A 17,232-nucleotide genomic window follows, 5' to 3' on the forward strand; every position below is an offset into this window, starting at 1 on the left:
CTTCCATGAGTTACCCACTAGGAGACTGAAACATTAGAATCCAATAAGGACCTTTTGCCTGATTCTAATTAGAAGTGAAGTCTAAGTACTCAAGTTGGAAAATACCATTAGATTCTTAATTTAAACATGACAATTTTAGCTCATCAATATATCCTATTCTGTAACAGTCATTACCTACCAAACCTTAACTATTTTTGTTTGCAAAAGGAATGCCAACCATGCTTTATCTGCTTATTATTTTTAGACACACATTTTTAAACATTTTCCACACCTAAATTCCCTATACAGGAATCTGGATGTTTAGTTTCTAAAAAGGTCCTTTGTACATTTTTTTTCACGATCTGGGAAAAAAAACAAAAAACCCCACCAAAACCACAAACAATACCACATGCAAAAAAACCCCCACAACCACACACAAGACCCCCCACCAACGCACAAAACCAAAAAACATGAAAGAAATCACTCTCACCCTAACACTAGGTCTTTGATAAGATGATGCCAGCTGGTACACACTTGTGGGCAGGAAGCCACACTTACCAAAGCAATGTTATATCAGCCCCCTGCCTCCTAGCAGCAGGCAGCAGGGCTGTGTGCTGCCACGGCCTGCCTTCAACAGGGCAAGCTGTTCTAGCAAGGGCCACGCCGTCAAATTGTTCACTCTCATGTAAAGCCTTTGAGAAACCTCAGCTCCTTCCTGGAGTGGAGCCGTGCCAGGGATATCAGTCTGTTGCTGGTGACACACTCTACACACAATTCGGTGGCTTCCTGCTCAAAGCATTACATAATTTGACCCTCTGGCATATTTTTCTGGAACATTTCACATACTAATTCACAGAATCAGCAGCCTCTTTGGTTACCAGATAACTCTGCACCTTTTCTTCCCTGATACTGACCTAGATGGCACTGACTACAGGGCATACGTCTGTCTGTTCCCATGTAAATAAAAACTGGACAGTATGATTCACAGATGCAGACAAAAGAAGCAGCTAAATACACAGCTAAACACAATTATTGGTCAATAACTTCAGAAACAGTAAAAAAAAAAAAAAAAAGACCTAAACAACATTTCACCCATTTCTGCCAAAGGAATACCATGATGGAAATCATACTCGTAAACCACGTGGTTTTTATTAAGGGCTGTTGTATTTAACTTCACTGAATTAACTCAGAAACTTATTAAACAAAGAAAGTACACAACCTGCTGCTAATGCCACACACAATTCACGCTTAAGTATTAGTTCTAAACGTGACTCCAGCCATGCAGTCATGAGTCAAGAGAGTTCTCCACTCAGGTTCAGGGTGGATATCACTAAATTGAAAAGTAAAAGTACTTCCTGGTGTTTGCTGAGCAAGATTCAGCACACCAAATCCCTGAAACAGGCAGACTATTTCCACAGAGACTTCAAATAACTTGGAGCCCAGAAATTATGCTTTAGGAAAAGCATATCAATCAATAATAGTTAAGTACACTCTCCAAAATTATTTGTAAGTAATAAAATATTTCAGACTTCTTCCTACAGTGAACATATTATATTTATATCATAAAACCACATAATTTAAGCCAAGCCATAAAGAGCAGCAGCATTTGCACAATATAAAACAGTACCACAAACTCTCATCAGCATGCAAATGTAATAGGCCTAAGACACGATCTGCAATTTGAGTCACAGAATTTCAGGGTATCTGGATGTAACAGCTATAGATTATCCTAAAGTTCCTACAGGTTGTTTTAACTATGTTTTAGGATGGTCATATTGGGGGGGAGGCAGAGGAGTACTCTATTTTTACAGTCACCTATAATAATTCTTTGGAACCAAAATTATTGTTCTGCAGTTTAAGAGGTTTTCAATCTATGAAATTACTCTCTGCTGCTGAAAGCATTAACAATCCAAGATTTCACTTACAGCACTACAAAGAATCCAGCTCAATTATGAGTAAATGCTTTTACTCTGCTTGGGCCAATGAAATTAATTATTTTCATGAAAAACTGCACTCCAACTAAGAGTAAAGTTTAGGAGTGTCTCACCATATCCAAACAAAAGAGAAATGAAGGGGCAATCGCAGGCACCTGGGCAGCCAGTGGGGAATATGCAGCAGGTGAGAAGATGATAGATGCTTCTTTCAGGCCAGCAAGCCACCAGTTGCCAGCACTTTAAAATCACTAAGATAAAACACAATCATCTAAGGTCTCCAGGGAAACCTCAGCATCATCACAGAAATCCTGCTGCAGATCACTCTTTTTGGGATGTGCCCTGTGTTTCAAAAACTGGGAGCTTGTTTCTTGTCATTCATGTTTTGAGATGTAGTCCAGCAACTCCAACGTAGCATGTTGTAATGTACGCTTCTATTATCCCAATCCTTTATAACAGCACGAGAAAGGAATTAAGCAGCATTATTTTTCCCCTTGAATATTTACAGAGATAATCATGTATCTGTTATAATACAAGATACACTGCATTGTGCAAAGTAACACAGAATAGTCATGCCATTTCATCCAAACCTCTTTGTCCCATAACACATGTGAAAGTACATAGCTGATCATAGTAGGTATGTTCCTCTTCCAAATGTACCAAACAGATGCACTCAGCTTTTTCATACAGTCCCTTTTTCGGCAGCTATATGAAGTTATACTTTTCTTTTTTAAAAAAAACTATTTTACGAAACATTATTAATTACTAAAGCCATCCGTGTTTCTAAAGAGCAGTTCCTTCCACCCTTCTTTCCTTCCTACTGGGCTGCACAGTGAAGATGCAGCAGTGTATTTACAACCATTTTATGCTAGCAGATGTTACATCACAACAAAACTGCTTTGCTGCAAGTTCAAGAAGAAAGTGGTGGGAAGAAGTTTACATAACAAGACGTTATCAACAAAAGCAACAGAGGATGGCAAACCACAGGCCATTGACATTTAATTCATAGAAATATCTCTTCCTCTTTCTTACTCTGCTTTCCAATTTGTTTTAATTCCATAGGAAAATCTGAACTGGTAGTCACTTCATAATGCACTGCAAGGCCCAAATGCCAGCAGCTTTTCTTGTCTCAACAAAATGTACAAAGCTGAAATTAAATTACAACTGGCTCAAACACAATTTTATTTTGCCTCTACCCACCTAGAACACATACCCTGTTCAAAGTAAACATGTTTAATCACTGCATAATATGAAGTATAAAAGAAAAATTTACACTGTAATAAACAGAGATACATTTCAAAACAATTTTGATTGCTATCTCTGAATCTGGCTGCAACCAGCCAGCTAAAAGTGGCATCATTGTGATGGAAACAGCATGGTATTTCAATGCAAGAAAGTAAATATATTCTACCAGATACTAGCACGGGAGTTGAAATCCACCCAAGAAAACCATTTGCATTATCGGTTTGCATTATTCTGCCATAACGTTTTGACACTAAGTTTAAACATTAAGCTGCAAGTACAATGCCTCTTTTTTAAAACTGATGCAATTTCTTGGGGCAAAATCTGATACGGCTAGCCAGATTTCCTGACCACTAGTTTCTCCCAAGCAGAAAAAAAAAATGGGAGACCTCAGTTTAATTTTTCATTCGTCCAGTAAACAGATCAAAGCATTATATATCTGCAAGTGAGGTTTACAGAGCCTCATTGTACAAACATCCTGGGCACAATGCTACAGTCTTTATTGAAACAAATCTTTCATGATGGCAGCCATTACTAGTCTGTGCTAGGTTGCACAATGTAAAAACTTACGCTTGAAAGTGAAGCCAGTAACTTGGTAGTCCTGCTTGACCGAAAACTGTTAAAACATGCAGCTTGAATTTTTAGGCTGAACTTTGCCACATGTAATTAGAATTGTTTCACACTTATATTCTGTTGCCTATATACTAAAAAATGTGTTCAGCTTTAGGCTCTTCCTATACCGGTATCACAAATTCATTGAGGGAAGAAGCATTTTTAACAAGTATGTACAATGCCTAAAAACAGATTCCAGAACCACTATTAGATCACTGAGTGTTGTAAGACTACAAAGTGTCAAATAATTTTTAGCATAGCTGAGACATCTTTCTAGATCTATGCTCTCTATAATTAGATGGTAATTTCTGCCCAGACTCTTCTATTTCTTTTCTCATCCAACTATGCAATCGAGTTTGTTCAGGGTTTGTTCTTTGTTGCCTTTCACAGAACTAAAAAAGAGGGAGGAAACAGAAATAACACAACCCATATAGTTTTAGAACTGACAAGGATGTTCAGTGATAGGCCTAATGTCTGCAGCTACTTCAATTCACTGAAAAAAAAAATTATATATATATATGGTTTTGACTTGAGAGTTTCCCTTTAAGCAAGCTTTGCTGATTCAAACTATCTGCACACAGTTGCCAAAGAAAAAAAAAAGAAGCCCATCAGGTTTGCTCTGACTTAAAGGTTTACACAGGGAGTCTTCATACCTAGAAATAACACTAAGAAACACATTTACATTTTTGCTGGAAGACTGGTGTCAAAGATTATATGAAAAAAGACTGCTTGATAAATATCCGAATATCAGATTATACTTCTAAAAGTGAGCAGAATGGAAATTTGCTACTGCTGGGCTATAAATCAGAACTGGATCTGTTCCTTAACAAAGTATTAAAAACAACGGTCTCTAACACTGCATGAGACATCAATCTAAGCAGTATGCGCAATCTCTTGCTCCATACATTAAGCTATGCTCTTGGGAGTTTGTCCTGGTATAGTATGTCCATGCCCCTAATTTGCTACATTTTGATTTGCAAGTCAAGGTCAAGACAAAATTTACCAGAAGCGCTGTTATTAACACCTACGCTGCAGGCTTCTGTAAAGCCCTCTTATCGCACTAAAAAGTCTCAATGACTGGAATATAAAGAGATACAAAATTGTCATAATCATTCTGAAAGCTGCTTTATACCTTTAGACACTTCAGCATGTTAAACTGAACAACAGGGATGCCATTTCTTTTTAATTTGTATAAAATAGGGTATATATATTCTAATTAAAAACACCATGTCACAGTGTATTATCTCATCTGAGGTATTAGCAAATGGGCATCAATCAGTTTTTTAAGGAAGGCTGCATTGTAATAAATGCTATAAAATAAATAATGCAAGGATAGTTCCTGCCCCAGAAACCTTGCAATTTAGGACATGAAGAAAGAATCCTTAAGGGATCATACCAAACCTACCTAACATTCCTGAATTGACATTTACATTGTGCTGAACTTCAGTTCATAGTTAAGGGCTAAACTGGAATTATGCACATTGTTCTGATGTGCACTGCTGAAGGTTGTTGTGTATCTCATTGTTCACAAGACAATGAGCTTTCATGCCAGGCATTATCATGACATTCAAGATAGGTATTGAAAAATACCATAATCAGAACACTGGGAGTGGTGGGGTTTGAGTGTGTTTTACTGTATTTAACTCAAGTCCTGGTTTAGAACAAAGAAATCCAATTTTAAAAATCCACTATAGCCAGATATGTCTATGTCCAAAAGAAAGGGGGAGGGTAGAAGTGGGCTAGACAGTGGATTACCAAACACCAACAAAACCGGGGGGCTTTTTTTTCCAAAACCCAGCATTTTTAGCAAGTATATGTCAGCCTAGTGCTACAGTCGGAAATGGCCCAAATGTGAAAACAATATTATCAGCACAGAGCTAGACATGATCTACAGAGCTACTTACCTTATCAAGCCCAAACAAGAATAAAAAACATAAGACTGAAATGAACAGTGAAGTTTATATACCCTGCTTCTCATCAGTTCTGCAAAGAACCACCATCTTACCAATTGTCATCTCATGGACTTTGCTCTGAATGAGCTGCACTGAGAGCAGAACAAACCAACCACATCTCCAGTGACATACTCCTCACACAGTAATTTCTTCTATTATTATTTTCCCTTTTAACAATGAAAGGTATACACCAGTAAGTGGACACACACTTTTGGCCTATGAATCCTTGCTTGTGCATAAACCCAGTCACAATAGTATTACAGTAAGAGAGAGCAGATAAATTGCAACCACCTTCCAAAATGCACCTTGGATGAGGTGCAAAGTGATTTTGAGTTGAATACAAGGCTCAAATTGACTTAGGTTACATGCTTGTAACACACACACACTTTGTCAATAGACATTGCCAAACATGAAGAGCTTTTGTTAAAACTTTTAACATGGACTTTTAACTTTTGTTAAAATTATGTTTCAGTCATTAACAGATGTGCTAATTACCATATGAACTGAAGACTACTCAGCTAAGCAAAACACACCCTACCAAAGCCTTTAAGACAATATTCTTTAGTTTCTAAAACCTGAGATGTGATGATAGCATGAAGAGATGGAAGGCAAAAAAAAAAGAAATTCATCCACTTTCAGTCATCTTTAAATAGGAATTTCTTCACATGATTGAAAACTAACTGAGAAGTATTACCTTCTCCTCAACTTCTGCAAAAAGAAAAATAGCCAGAAATTTTTTTGGTACTTTTAACTGAAATGATTTGGCTTCCTAGTAACTGACTCCATGTAACGGTTTATAAAATTAAGCAATATTACCAGAAGAGCAATTATAATTTAAATTACATATTACTTTTTAAGGAAGAGATGTACCTCACTTAACAAATATTATAGGTCTACAATTTTACAACTCTTAGGTATATAGTTTTACAGCTCTTAACAAAGCTGACACCTTACTCTGATAATTATTACCTCTAACACTTTGAAGAAATACTTCCACAGAGCTTTGAAACAAACAAGGCAAAGCAACACCTTTGCAATCCAAGTTTTGGTTAAAATTTCAAAATAGTTATGAAGGTCTTCATCAGTGTTTAAATGATGCTAAAGGCAGGGGTTATATCAGTCTTTACCAAGGGAATAGAAAACATTAAATAATTTTAAAAACTAAGCCCCAAAAAAGGCTAATGTAATTGTACACAACTGGAAAATCTCATATTTTGTTGTACTAAAATTGTGTTCTGTAAAGAAAACAACTCCATTAAAAAAAAAAAACCAAAATTTACATGAAAATACATAGGGAACATTCTGACATGAAATTACAGTGGGATGGAGCCAACTGCTTAAAACTGTATAATGCAATGGTTAACACAACAATGTAATTCCCTCTGCCACTTCTATCCGTGAAATTTGAAAACTGGAAAACAGTTTTCGAAAGCCTTAAAGTAATCGCCACATTGCTCAGCACCTCAATCATGGAAAACTACTCACTGTATCAGTCATCCCATGATTCAAAGTTGCCTAAGAACTACCTGTATATCTTTCTGCATAATTTCAGATCAATTCAATAGACGTTTTTAACACATAAAATATCTGAGAGCTGCAATTACAACTTTGTTTACACAATATTCATTTTCAGTTGTTCTGTGGGGAGGGGAGGTGGTTACACAAGATTAAAGTGAGCAGTGTCTTTTCAAGGATACATTAGAAATGAAAGCAGGATGAGATCAGTTAAGATTATAGGGCACTGTTTGTTTAACTAAGCATAACTAAAGCAAAGATATATAAATCAGAGCGTGCATTTCTCGACAGATTGGTTCAGTTGATTTACAAAGTTTCAGTTGATGTCACAAAGATCATTATATGACGACAAAATACCCAGCATTAAAGCTCACTTTTTTAAAGTAGTCTATTTCACGCCAATTCATAGCTACTCATGTAAGTATTGCTTCCACCTCATGTGTTTTAAATACAAGATGCATTTACAAAATAAATATGTTTGTACAGCAAAGAATTACTACAAACATATACTTTTGACTCCCCCACATCTGGAAATGCATTTACATTACACAAGGCATTTAGTTCACCACAGGGAAAGGCTGTTAGAAACTAACACACAAGGATCTACACAAAACTCTGAAAGAACATCTTATCTACCTTTAAAAAAAAGAAAACAAACAAAACCCCAAACAAATGAAACAAAAAAACCACCACAAACCTGAATAAATCAACTGGTGCGTTTTCACCATAGCCAAAAAACAACAAGTTTTATTTTTTCTGAGGCTGCAATTCAGTGAAAGGATCAGCACTGAAAATGAAGACGCAGCAGAGAAATGGTGATTAATTTTTTATATGTGATCTGGACTACCAGATAAATGTCTAAGTGAGCTGTGGTTCCCCTATCCACACAGGGACCACAATTTTGCAGTACAGACTTCATTAATAAGAACCCTTCTAAATGAATTCGACCAGACTAGCAGAAATGAAGATTTATACCTTCCATACCAACCCAACAAAAACATGCAATAGCAACAACACTCAACATTTCTCCATAGTAATGATCACACAGCTCTCGAGAGAGATGAAAGAAAAATGCAGAAACTGATACTGCTGTTTCTTTTTCCTATCCATATAAGCATCCATACATCTTTACTACCAGCTCAATGCAGAAAACTAAGTGATCATCAGCTGTCTTTGTTCTTCAATGCAAAGGTAATTAACAGCTAAGGTTGCAAGAGAGACATTCTGGGTACCCTCTCCTATGCACGCAATCCATACATCCATTCACAGAAGTACCAATACAGGTTACCAAGCTCACCAGCACCACACCAACTTTGTAACTCTCTCTGGGGCAAGTCCAGTTAAGTATCATACGCTTCTTCCAAGGTGTCAGTCCTCATTAATATAACAAGGGAAAAGATGGCAATACTCCCATAAAACCAGTGTGAATACTTCCATTACCTGATGCAAAAACTAATTTAACTGTAAGACATTTTCTTGTATAAAGACACACACAAAATGGTACACAGTTACTATTTTTGTGTGACTTTTCCTAGTTAGCTTTACGCTCTCATCAGGCTATCTCAAAGGAGACCATTTTATCAATACCTGTTGGCCAGGCTAGGCATATATGCCTGTTCCAGTACTTTCTCAGTCTGGGAATTAAAAAAAAAAAAGCATGCAGGGCCAAACATACACAATGCTTTAGGATTAATCCAAGTAGACAAGAGTCTGCTTGAGGTTAGCAAAATTATACCAATGATACCTGAACACAGGGAAGCAGCAACCTGTGCAACTAAAAAACTGTTTTGTTCTGACCTGGGGCAAGGTCTTCTCAGAAGTTCTCTTCCCTGCCACCTGCTATAGTTACGGGTCAACAAAAAGCTGCTATGATGTCACAGCTGAAAACCAGAGCATCAGCAAAAAAACCAGCCAGAGTCTGCTAGATATTGCCAGATTTGAAGGATTCGGATGTGAGGGGGGAGGGAGGGAAATCACTGTATCAGTTCATTTGCAGCTGAGAGATTACTGGACCAACAGTCATTCCCCAGGGCAAATGCAGATGTACAGCAGGGGCTACTTCTAGCTTTAGAGCAAGCAGAATAGCTTGTCAGGGTCTCACAGCCCCAGCTGTTGTGCCTGGGAAAATATGGCACCACCACCCCCTAGGTCAACTAGCAGCAGCTGAATCTCCTCTCTGCTCAGACTGCCTGTGTGAGCCCTCAATTATTCTTCAGGTCACATCTCTCCCCCCCTCCTCCCTGTCCCCAGAAACCCCCACCTTCTGCTTCAGCACGGGGATTCACCAATCAAAGCAGATAAGCGTATTATGTGAGGGATGGCAGACACGCTGAGAGGAATTTCCAAGAGCTCCCCTGCACCTGCAGCATACCCAGATTCAGGAGATTTCCAGTGTGGAAATTACGAGCTGAGCAGTGATGCTGAAGTGTTCACATTACCTGCAACTAACAGCTCTTATGCCAGACTGCAGCACCTCATTTGCAAGCTGCTCTGATATACCTGCAATCACATTCCATCTTCCCTTGTCATTTAATGTATGACAATTATTCCTAAGCACATTTTGCTAGGGAAGCCGTACACAAATAACACAGACTGAAAGACCAGAAAGCAATAATTACTCAGTCTATTCTTTGCTGATGTCAGACATGCAGTACAGCTCTCTGAATCCCACAGAGAGCCCAATTAATCTGCACCAATCCTCAAGAACTGTATCTAAAGAAAAAAAAAAATCAAATCATCCAACAGCCCCTGTCTGCCTTGCAGTCAAGATTTAGGAGCAATACACAGTCCGTTTCGTCACCACACCATGCCACCCAACCTCTCCTTTAACAGAAATATGCTTCATTGTCACCTCTACAAATAAATCTCCTGTGAATTCATCAGCCTCTCACCCCATCTCTGCCCCTTCTTCTTCAAAAATGCTTTTCCTTCCCTGATCAGGGTCCTTCATAAAAAAGATTATATCAATGCTGTTTGGTTTAATAGATCACACTAGCCCACCCAGTGTAACCACTCCATGGCTCTACTTCATGCTTCCCAATACAGCATTCATCCTCCATTTCCACTCACTCCTTTCTGAGCAGAATCCTGTAAGAATTAGAGCAAAATGTCCTTATCATGTCTATGTAACAAAACAAAGTAACTTGCATGAAGGTATCAATATCCAAAACTGTTGTTGGTTTGGATTTTTTGTTTGTTGCTTTGGGTTTGGTTGTTTGTTTTGAGTTTGTGTATAGGTGGGCTTGTTTTGTTTGTTTTTTCTTACTACAGCTATCAACTCCTTTCTTACCTATGCTTCCTTTTAGCGGCTGCAGCAGCAGTAGAGACGTCTAAAGGCAGAGACACAGTCAAGCATACTGAACCCAGAACAAAGCCTCTGCTAAGAGGAGAGCAGACGAGATCTGTACATGCAACAAGTATAGCACATACAGCAACATCAATATAAACATCTCCCCAAGCTTAGGAAGGAAAACCAAAAAGCAAATATGAGACACATGGCAATCTCAGGCATGGGAAATAAATATGTTCAAGAAGGAGAAAAATGGGAACAGAAAACCCTATAGAGTTTTGGAATGGCCTAAAAGATCAAGGAATAAAAATTACCGCTTTCTTATGAGAAACCCTTTCATCCAACATATTATATCTTGTTCAAAACCAGAGTTTCTCTCTCACAGACCTTCCTTATTGCTTGTTTTTTTTCTACATCACACTGTTCACAGGATCATGGAAACTCTAGATCACTGGAATCCAATAGATGCTTTTTATTAGCCTTTCAAGTCCTTACTCTTTTTGCCCCCTTTAGTAGTCACTAACCTCCTGATTGCTTCCAGTTTGCAGGAGCATTTTGTGCTCAAGTTCAATATAGAAATTGTTAGAAAAGGAAAACTATCTATAACTTCAAGAATAAATAGCCTGTTCTTTAATACCTTTTTCGTACCCGTTTTCTCCTTACCACAGTGCATGTAAACATTTCTGAAGTTTAATATATATTCTCTCTCAGATGACACATTGCTAGACTAACTGCAGATATAAAGTGGTTTTATATAACTATTTAATAGGTGGATGACACCTCTAAATTTTTAATCTCTTCATATTTTCAGATGGTATTACACATAAAACCAACAAAATACAAGCACCAAGCCTAGATTAAAATGTTTTGAATAAATCATCTATCAGTACAACATCTGAAAAAGAACAACGAAGAGTATTCAATCTGAACAGTCACTCTTGAACTTAGCATCTATAATACTATACATCTTCTCATGGTCTTCTAAAATTACCAATTGCAAGGTTAGCTTACAAAGAAAGTTACAATTTGAGAGCCCCAAAGTCAACTGAATAGAGCCAGCTTCTTCAGAAATGAGAGGGCAGAGATGCGTGGTTACTTCAGCAATACTAATTTCACAAACAGACCTTAATGGTTAAAGAAATAAGCTCTTATTTTGAGAAAAGACTGAGCAAGTGACGCTTAACTGTCCAAGTGTAGAGCCTTAAGGTGGTAGGATAACAGCTTCCATAAAAAATTGAAAGGCCCTAACTTTAGATGCATGACAGCTGCCAATCACTTACTTAAGTCAAGTTTTGATTACTTGCTATTATAAAAGGAAAGCAAGAGATGCAACATGAGGCACTAGGAACACTTACTGGTTATAGAATAGATTTTCCATCAGGCAGCATGCAGCAATTGCAGAAAGTCAGATTACGGACTCACCTACTCATTAAATGAGTTGGTCATTAAACCAGGGAGAACAAGTGAGACTGCTCCATGCCATATCTATGGTCTTCATGATCTATTCCATCTGTCCCACGAGCAGCTAGTAGCTATTGGTCGCAGGGTCATGACTGAGCTCAAGGTCAGTAACTGGCAATGGAAAAGAATGGAAAGGCACAGAGAGATCCAACTAAGAGCCCCATCTGCCACAGAAACCTAAACCATGAAAAAGGCAAGTGGCCTTAAGAGTTGGTGACCCTGTTTTTTTTCCCTTTTCATGACCATATACTACATGAAGGCAATGTAACCTTTCAATGACACCTGCACAGCTCCCCGGGAACAGGGTCTCTTCCACACAAAGACTGACTGGTGCTTCTTGGAACTCCAAAGTTGAAATGAAACATTACAACCATTCACCAATACCATCAATCCAAGCCTAGTAACAAGACAAATGTGAGAGTGCAACTTAGTAACAGTCTACCTAAAGGCTGAGCTCTTCAGTAAAAAGCAGGAGAGTGTTTTTGTTTCATTCCTCTTCAAAAATCAGGACTCTTTTGCTATTGCCCAGGTACAGCTCTAATGAGTTCTCCACTCAGTGGATGGTACCTAAAATGACTTGTATAGCCAAACTGACAAAAGAAACCACAGCAATTCACTACCTTATACAAGCTGATGTAGGTCTTCAAAAGAAGGGCGTGTTAAGTATTGATTTTTCTCAAGACTCCCAGCAGTGACCACCTCACAGGGAAAAGATCAACAACTCACCATCCAGAATTCTGCTGGAAAGGAATCTCTGAAACCACAATTGTGCTGCACCATCTATTTCTGTGCCTCACATAAGCCGCTCGGGAGTATCTTGCCCTGAAAACTAGAGAGTCCTGGCATTAGCACTCTGAGGACAGGTACGAAAGGGCTGTCCTGATACTCTTCCCCATGTTATGGCCCTATTCCAGGCACTCAGATATACCAGCACGTTTTCTCGGAAAATGGAAGTTCCTACTAGTCATAATTAATTAATTAATACCAGAATTGCTGGGAATCTGTCTTCTTCTGCAATTTCACAAGACTCTTTATCCATATTTACAAGGCTTCCAGAAACCGCTACTGTAAGAAGATGGGTGAGGACCAACAAGATAGATTTTGACAGCTTAGTGCTCACAGGGTGAGAACATAAGCAAAGCAGGATGTTAATGCCAAAGCGCAGTATTTTGGGTATTTATACCATTGCCATCCCATATGTTCAAACCCTCTATAGGTCAGATCTCCAGGAATACAAAGTCCAAAAAGGAATTAAAAAAAAAAAAAAAAAATCACACAACAAAGTCAAATCAACACACACTTTTCCCTCAGCAGCAAAAGGGCCACAAAGTCTACTCTCAGAAAGTTTCAGCCTTTGAGGCATGCACTAAGATCATTTTGATGTGGTAAGTGCTATGCATGCATCCTTCATAAGAATAAAACATCTTAAACAGTATAATCAAAAAACTTTTGAAGAGTTAAGAGTCTGGCTCATAAACATCTCCACCATGTGCAACTTCTGTAGACATGAAAGAGTCTTCCCAAAACTGGATATATTACATATCTTGCAAAATTAGTAAATGAACTCAAGCCATCGATTTTGCAATTTTGGAAACAGCACAATGCACCTATTTATTAGAGAATGGAACTAAGTCCAGGCTACTCATTAGCCACCCTACAAATAATGCTTATGAAACCTTTAATAATGATTTCCACTAACAACCAACCAGAGATTTTACGATTTGGAAAATTTCACTTCTAAACTAATTTAAAACAATTCCCTGAATCTAATGGGGCAGATGATTAAAACTGCAGAAGAAACCAGCCTTCTCTAAAATCAATGAGGTATCAATTTTCCACAACTAGCCGCTCTTAGGTAAGATGCCTGGATTAAGTCTTTGTTCTCATTTTCAAAATTCTGCTAAGTATTCCTCTGCCCCCTTCTCCCTTTACCCTGGAAAAGGAACTAATTTAATTTTAAGGAAAATACTCAAACAGCAGTTGCGGAGTTCAGTCTCTGGCAAATTACAAACAGGAAGGAATAGCAATTGAACTTCTAAAACCACCAAGGAAAGCAAACCACTAAACGACGCAAGTAGACCACAAAAAACGACAAGTTAAATAATGAAAGATAAATACAAAATAAGCCATCTCAGTAAGCATAGAAATTATACCCCTACAAGTTTTCAATGCAGTGTATGGAAACCTGGTGAAAATAAAGCTATCAGTTTCTACAAAGCTGTAGCAAATACTTGACAGACTCACAGCATAGCCCCAAGTTCATCATCACAGCCAGATATTACTGGAACAAATGGCCAAAGTCTGCAACAGAAGTCAGCAGCATATATCAAGCCAAAACAACTTGCCATTATTTAGAAAAGGTGAAAGCAGAACACAACCAGTGGTTTTTTGTGATATATAACAAGGAGGCATTTCCTCTGCCAGTAATGGAAATTCATATGAATTCTCTCTCTTCCCCTTTTTGGTCTTTCTCTCTTCCTCCTCAAGGTTCTTTCTTTCCTGCATGCTAAGAAAAAGCTGAGTGTAGGTTATACATAAATTCATGACAGAAAATACTGTTTTAGAACAAAGCTCCTGTGCGTGGGTGCATGTCTATAAAATAAAAGGCATTGTTACTCTACTAAATACGTAGCCACATCTAGCAATCAAATCAGATCTTAAAATTTTATTTTGACAGCTACGTGCAGTTACATTTTCACCAGAGGTTTGACTTTCATGTTAATACCTGGTTTGTAGTGATATCATCAAGAGATGAATCAAAACTGACAGTTGAAGGCAGAGTGGTATTAACAGCTGTGGAAGGAATTCTCATCCCTGAAATCTGTAATTTATTTTAATTACTTTACAAAGTTGTCAGTTGCAGAGAGGAATAAACCTGTTCCCAACTCGCATTTAGAAACTGTCTCTGTATAATACAAAATTGCTCAGTTCTATATAACAGTAATTATTTTGTGATACATAGCAATATTAGGTACTCTTCATCTGGAGAAAGCCTACAAGTGCTATCAACGTTACACTTTCAGAAGTTAGAGAAAATAACTGGAAGCGAGTAATATCATCAGCTTGCTAAAACTGCTCTAGTAAACTACAGAATACAACCACCAACACAAATGTGTTATGAAAGAATCTGCTCCATCCTCTTGCGGCATCAGAAATGCGACATTTTCCCTAGAATCCTCATTAACTCCTATTATTAAACTGAAAATTCCATGGTGTAACATCAAGTGAAGTCTGGAAAACGCAAACATTATTTACATACTAAGAGAGCATGATACACTCTTTACTGAAGATTTATACTGTGCAAGACTTTGCCTTTGTGTAGCCCGTACTGCCCGCCTTCCTTACAAAGGCATCCCCGTGGACACTTTAACATTATATAAACTCCCTCAGAGATAAAGATTATTCTATAACTTTCCAAAATCATCTCCCTTTGAGAAAGCATACACACATTATATACCTCACAACTGAATTAGAATTCCTGGGTTTCTACTAGATGCCAACATAAAAGAATATTTGGAATTTATTTTCAGATATTAAAAAAAAAAGAAGTCTGAGGCTGGATAGCTGTAACTGGAAAGGATAAACAGTATTAAGTAACAGGTGTCTGACTGCACATAATTCAAAGTCATGCATCAAATACGGTGCATAGCCTTGCTGGCAAAACAGAAATACTGTTTTTACAACTTGCTTTGAAAATTACCAGTGAGTGATTTAAAAACACCCGTGCAAATTATAGACACATAGGCAACACAAGCACTTGTAACCCGAGAGACCTTTCAATATATCTGAAAGAAAACACACAAAAAAATCTCTTCAAAGGTAAGCCTTCCTTTCTCCAAGGAAGAAGGAGAAAAAGACGGGGGGGGGGGGGGGGAGGAATCCCCCCACACGCACACACACACAAAAACCCCACCAAAACACAAAAAAACACACTACAAGAAAGTTATACTTAACTACACAGAAATTTGTCACATCGCCCAGCACTGACAAAATCCGGATACGCTCAGAAACTACAGCGAGCTGCACAGCTGGCAGCGAAGATGAGAGGAACAATTCAACCTCCAGTCACACACATACATAAAGACATATACAATCTCACACACGTACACACAGACATACGTGTGCGTGTGTGTACGTCCACCTCTTGAGGCAGAGGGCCGGTGAGCCGAGGCCGGAGCCGGTAAAGCCGCCCGGCGGCTGCCCCGGGCGGTGCGGGGAGCCCAAGGTTACGGCCCGGAGCGGAGGAACAGGCAGAGTCGTTACCCGTGAAGGACGCGATGCTGCTGACAGACCCGCCAGCCCCCAACGGTCGCCCCCAACGGTCGCCCCCAACGGTCGCCCCCAACGGTCGCCCCGCGCGGCGCCGCCGCCGCCTCGCGCGCGCAGCCCCTGGCTGCCGCCTTTACCTCAGCCGCCGGGGCGCGCGCCGCCGCCGGCCCCGCCGCGCTGCGCAGGGTGCCGGGGCTGCGCCGAGGCGACGACCTCCTCCTCCTCCTCCTCCTCCTTCTTCTTCCTCCTCTTCCTCCTCCTCCGCACACTGTGCCTGTGTGTGTGCGCTACCCGCCCGCCTCACAGCGGCGGCGGCTCCTCCCTCCTTCCTTCCCCCCCGCTCCCTTCTGCTCCCTCCTCCCCCGCCTCGGCGGCCCCGCCGCCGCACCCGCCTCAACTCCCGCAGCGCGGAGAAACGCGGCAGAGAAGGGGGAAACCCCACGGCCACAGCCGCCGCCTGGGCTGGGCGGGCCGACCCGCTCACGCCTCCTCCTCCTCCGGACGCGGGCACCGGGCTCCCCCCGCCGCGCAGGGCCGCGGGCAGCGCATGGCAAGTGGGCGGCGGGGCCGCGGGCGCGGAGCTCCGCCTGCGCGGCCCCGGGCGCGGCCGGGTTCCCTCGGTCTTGCACCGCACATACGTGTATGTACGTACACACACAGCACGCAGGGGGCCGTGTTTCTGTGAGGATGCCCGCGCCAGCGTGCCCGTGTTTACTATGCGTGTTTAAAGGGTGGCTGAATCGAGAAGGAGGAAATCCCCCGTGTGTTCCCGGCCCCCGCCAGGCCTGTTGCCTTCATCGCAGATAACACACGGCTGAAGAGGAAAAGGGATGTTTCAGAGGCCGCTGGAGGGTTCCCAAACTCTCACAGTTTTTTTTGTCTCAAAATTACAGTTGGACTCCTTGGGGTTTGTCTGAAGTGAGCAATAGAGAAGGCTCGGCGCTGGGTAAGCAAGCTGAGGTCAGGAGCGTGGGATTCCCTC

General features: G+C 40.1%; 1 protein-coding gene across 3 annotated transcripts in view; it reads right to left on the minus strand.

Moving 5' to 3' along the window:
- PLCB4 (phospholipase C beta 4) overlaps positions 1-16,498 on the minus strand; it is a 188,789-nt gene extending 172,291 nt beyond the window's left edge. For all 3 annotated transcript variants that reach the window (XM_065630534.1, XM_065630533.1, XM_065630531.1), the window contains exon 1: positions 16,388-16,498. The gene's annotated coding sequence lies outside the window, so the exon portion shown is untranslated. The remainder of the gene's footprint in view (positions 1-16,387) is intronic.
- Positions 16,499-17,232: the final 734 nt, after the last annotated feature.

This window comes from Caloenas nicobarica, chromosome 3 (genome assembly GCF_036013445.1).
Source record: "Caloenas nicobarica isolate bCalNic1 chromosome 3, bCalNic1.hap1, whole genome shotgun sequence".
Taxonomy (NCBI): Eukaryota; Metazoa; Chordata; class Aves; order Columbiformes; family Columbidae; genus Caloenas; species Caloenas nicobarica.